Source organism: Trachurus japonicus, chromosome 13 (genome assembly GCF_045865225.1).
Source record: "Trachurus japonicus isolate A0001 chromosome 13, Traja_1.0".
In the NCBI taxonomy this organism is placed as follows: Eukaryota; Metazoa; Chordata; class Actinopteri; order Carangiformes; family Carangidae; genus Trachurus; species Trachurus japonicus.
In genome coordinates, this window is record NC_140919.1 from 18,784,887 (window position 1) to 18,790,572 (window position 5,686).

The following is a 5,686-nucleotide window of genomic DNA, read 5'->3' on the forward strand; positions in this document are numbered from 1 at the left end:
AAACTAAAGACAAAATGTTGATCAACCATTCTTTGGTTACATTGTGCTCCTGAAATAAAATATGAAGCAAAAGAAAGGTTTTTGTTCTCATGTGTCAGCTATTTTTGTTCGTATATATATATTTATGTAACCAATACATAGTCAGCCTTGAAATACAAATATTATCATGGCAGCATTGTGTTATTACAGTACATGTATGGAGTCACTCTGCACCTCACAGCTCATTTTATTGCAGGGCCACCATGTGTCGAATCACCCTGCAGTATCTAATATGGGATTTTTTCTCATTACAGGCTTTGTGATCACGAGACAGACACTGGTAAGGCTGTGAGTAGAGCAGGAAGAAAATCAGATGCACCACGGCAGATAAGGTGGGGTTCATCAATAGCTTCAAATTCTAATAGGATTGACCTCCCCTTGGCAAATCACATTGATCTGTAAAAAGGAAAAAGAAATATTCAAGAAATAAATGAGTGGTTACATGGAGATGTCACCTTCTGCAGTAATGTTTCTTTTGTAGTCAGCAGTCACTTTGTGTGGAAATGGAGAGTACTCCCATCCAGTCAGGTTGTTTTTGTTATACAGCATTCCATGACATTGTAAAATTGGGATAATATTGAACATAATCTGAAATTTGCATCATTTACATCACCTCTGAAAAGCTGTGTTCAGTTTAATCTTACACTAAATAATGTGCAAATGTCAGTGACTCCTCAGCAAATCATATTCTGCATGCAACTCGTAATTCACTCTGATTTATATTTGCTCAACCACATTTAGAGCCAGGAGTATAAATGCAGCAGATGGGGAGTCATACCTTTGCGCTAATAAGGAGATAGCATTTTATGACCTCCTCTAACTCTCTTTTTTCAATACAACAGGACAAAAAGTGCAAGAACTTCCGAGATAACAGAATTATGCATCAATCAAATTCAGTGGATACATTTTGAGACTAACCTTTAAAGTCGCTCTGTTCTGCACAGTTAATTGCAGAGCTGGCAAACTCCAGCAGGGCCAATAATTCTCAAGATCAGGCCACAGGTCATTGCCTTCAAACATATACTTGATCATCTCTGTATGGCTGCCCTCTTCAGCTGTCGATGAATATGTTACTTAGAGGAAACAATTTACTGTACAGACCTGGCAGGAAACTGACAACTGTTTCCTCCACAATTGCACGAACATAAACAGTCTCTCAACACAGTCCCTGAATGCTTCCTATATTGTGCAGCTTAGATGTATTTGAGTAGATAGATTGTGGGATAAAATGCCAGACAGGCTTGTTTACTGACCAAGACAAGAGAGGCTCTCATGTTTGGTTCTTTCACATCAAGTCTGGCCATCAGTTATAAATAATATTATTCCTCACATAGTGTTGAAAGTCATTTCATGCAGCACAGTGACTCAGTATGACATATTGACGAATTAAAGCAAAGGAATCAGGCTGAAGATGAGTTTAAAACCGACTGTGCCTCGTCTCCATCCATTTGCCAGTGTTACATGCCACATATTGCATATGCAAAGCCCTCCTTTAAAACAGAGTCTTCTTTATTAAATATGCTCTATTGTATTTGTCTCTCCTCTGTTATTCAGGAACCTTCAGCCACTTCTGTGGCACAATAAGACAATACAGCATCAATACACAGAGGCTGCAATAATGGTTTATGCAGCATTGATGTGCCATATCTGTTAGTCCAAGATATGCTTATTTTGACAATATGCAGCTTATGCTATTTTCTAAATAGTTCTAATGCAATCTAAGTACACAAATGTGTAGATCCCTCCCCCTCAGTTGTTGACAAGACAAGATACAACATTTAGACAACACATAAAACTCAGTAAAACACTGGCTCACTTTATAGTCTTCTCTTGAAAGCCCCTTTGAGTGCAGTGGTGCCATAAACAATGACCATTATTTGAGCAATAAGAAAGGATGGCATGGAAAAAGCAATGTCTCTCAGTGGTTGTGCGCGCTTGGCTCATTTATTAATTTATTTTAGTATAGAAGAAAGCCCTGGGGAGCAGAATGTTTTAAAAATCCATGATTAATGAAACATTAATCATGAATTTTGTAGAGGAACAGGAAGAGTTGTCACTCTCTATTTGGCCCCATTAGGGGTTGGATGGAAGGAGTAGACAAGCAAAAGGAACGAGGGTGGCAGATTGTGTGGTGGAGGAATATTTGGGGGTGGATGTCAAGGAAGGAAAAGGGGGAGGGGGACATGATGGGAAACAACTCTTTGGAATTCAGAATATGTAGTCATAGGAGGAAGCATCTGACAATGCAATGGAGCTTTATTTTAAGCCCCTAGATAATCAGCCAGAGCACCGTGTGGGCAATAATAGAAATGCCACAGAAATGTTGAAGAAACAATGTGCCAACTTTACCTTTAGATCCCTAATGGTGGCACTTGGTGTTACAAATGTGTTACAAAAAGTCATTTATGAAATGGCAGTTGACGGAAATGAAAAAAAGAAGTGCAAAATGTCACAATATCATCTGAAGTGAAGTAAAAGGTCAAAGCCTACATGTTAAATTATATACTCTCAATATACATTTGTGCAGAAGCATACTGCATTCACTTGAATAAAAATGTTTTTTTCTGAGTAATTTATTTGTTAGTTTGTAATTTATTTATTTTTTCATCCCACCTACAAGTAATGTAAGGCCTGATTTCAAAATAAAGGTGCTACATCAGACTGCTCTGATATTTTCTGAGTGACACTCTCTGAGGTGGTGTTCTGTAATAACAGGTAGTTTCCTTTCAATATAAACCTGAATTTACTGGGGAACACAGTGAAAATTTGAAAAATGAGTGAGGTTTTCCTTTGAAAATCTACAATGCCCGTGATAGCTCGACTGTATTTTTTGTGGAGCAAATCCATGCATGTATCTCATGGATCTAAGATCTACGTACGTGAATTGATCCGTGATGAAGTGGAGGCTTGACCGAAGGGGTTAAACATTACTTGCAGGTGGGAGCTTCTCTCTGGATTTTGAAATCTTGTTAAGTCAGAAAAAAAAATTACTTCGAAAAAGTGGAGGAAAGAAATTACCACGGAAAAAAATAGTTAGAAAAACAGAAAAATATTATTCAAAAAACAAACCAAAAAATAAATTACTCAGAAAAAAAGAGTGTTTTTCAAGTGAATGCAATACACTTCCTTACATTTGTCTATATGTGTGTGTGAAAGTGTGTGTATGACCTTGTATATATGCTTCACACTTTAAAATTGCACTTTAAATCACTTATGTCACCCTCTCCTTGAAATGAATTCATTTTGGCATCCATGTCTTTGTGCTCTGTGTGTAACATATCCTCCCATGGGTATGCAAATCATGAGGCTTATAGAACTACAATAGCACTTGTCAATATTTGTACCAGGTGCAACAATCCCCTCTTGCCTAACCTTCTGCTGAATGCTAAGTGCCCAAATCGAAGTGAGAGACAGCAGAGAAAGGAAACTTTTCAACAGCAATGCCTTTGAGGCAAACATTTCTGTGTAGAATAGATGGGTAGGGATGGGTGGAGTGAAAGGATCCAATGAAACAAACATGGCAACTGCTTCTGTTGTGAACTTCCAGTGATTTCACAGCTCTTGGAATTTGACAGTGGAGGCACCATTGAGCGACTGCTGATAACAGTGGTGGGGGCTTTGAGGGAACAACAAAACTCTGCAGTGTTAACCCTGCATACTAATTCAGCCTGCAGACAGTGTGTTAGATCTGACTTACTGAATGTTGGATGTAGATGATGCATTGTTTTGTTTTGTTTTTTTCAGTTTTTTGGCATTCCTGCACTTATTTGTTTTGACGGTGATAGCTGAGACTGACAGAAAATACAGAGACGAGGGGGTGGGGGTTGGGAGGGTGGACATGCAGCACAGGGTCTGGGCTGGATCCAAACCCAGGCACTGTTGTTAGAACTGACTCTGACAAATGGTTCACACTTTACCAGGTGAGCTACACCGCTACACCGGTACACCCTGGATGATACATTGCTGAACTCAAGTGCACCCACAAAGATTATGTGCAAAAAGTAACAGGATAATGTCAACACAATTTGGAGAAGAACTTTAAATAGTGTTAAGCAGATCTGATTATCAACACTTCAGTAGTTGAGTTTCCAAAGCAACATGAAGGGAATGGAAGGTGAAACTAACAACAAGGACATTGTGGAGTAGACATACACAGCGTGAAAGACTCCATACTGTACAGGTATGAATGTGAGTCAGTTGGGTAATTTAGTGGTAACTATTCTGTCATGGATATTTTCATATTTTTGTGCATAACTTGAACACAAAATACATATAGCTGTATAGCTGTAGCAATTTATCGATGGCTATTACATCACATAATTTGATGTGTTTTTGAAAAGAAATCAAATGCTTATATATATGTCTTTTCAAATTTGAATTATAATAAGAGAAATGCTTTCACACATGCAAGAACACACACACACACACACACACACACACACACACACACACACACACACACACACACACACACACATACACATGTGCAGTCACTTCAAATTGTTAATATAAGCACAATATCACACCAGAGATGTGTTGTTTAAGGCCTCCGCCTCATATCTGGTGTGAAATTCAAATCTGTGAAAGTAGTTTTGATCTTGCAAATGAAAATGGAATAAGGTTCTGATTCATTACTTTCCTCTGGCCTAGCGCAGCAGTGGCGTTGGGGGAGGGAGAGGACATGCCGAGCAACAGCGCAAATGGAACTAAAGGTGATCTAATGGTCTCCGGTAGCAATCAAGAGGTGCAGAGAACCTTACGGGGGAATGGATGCAGGGGTGGTTGGTGGCATGTACTAGAGTGGAGTTTTCCTTTCTGTATTCCTGCCATCACTTGCCCTGGGGGCCAGGGTACAAAGACATACTGGGGCCAGGAGAGTCAAGTCATTTCCTCCCTCTGCACCAATCCAGCCCTTTGGCATAGCTCGCATCTGACACTGATCCCACATCTGTCAGAGGCTAAAACCTGCCTGGCTTTTGATAGCAAACCTCTTGCACTCTTTGGCCTTCTCCTGACTGAAGCTCTGGCTACCCTGATGGGCCATGCATAACCGAGCAACATCAAAGACAAGACCAGGCATTTTTCCTCTATCAAACCCCCAAAAGAGGTAAATTATAAGCAGACATGATTGTGAATACATCCTGTAAATACTTAATGTGTTTTAACAACGATGTTTGAAATTAATGATCATAAATACAAACATTTCAGTCCAGCGGAATGTCAGGGCGTTTCATCCATGATATGCAGTGATTGAAATGTTGTGTTGGTGTATCAAAGGCCTTCCTCATGTTTTATTAGAGGTGCTCACAGTCAGATGCATACCCCATGCTCCCACTTGCAGCCACCCCATCGCCCCCTCCTCCACCTCCTCCGCCCCTGCTACCATGTTGCTCCATTTATCAAAAGCTGAAATAATGTGGCAGGGATTTATTATCTTATTCAGGAGCCAGGCTTCATTTGCACAACAGAGGCCACAATCCTCAATCTGGCATTGATTTCTTTTGATTTATGTGGAACGAGCAGTGTTAGGAGTGCATGTTCATTGAGCCTGGTGCCCCTCTACTCTCCTTTGTTTACAGTGACAGTGATGTGGACTGTGATGAAACATAGAATCAAATCAACAAAACTAGCTTTCCTGTGGATCAGC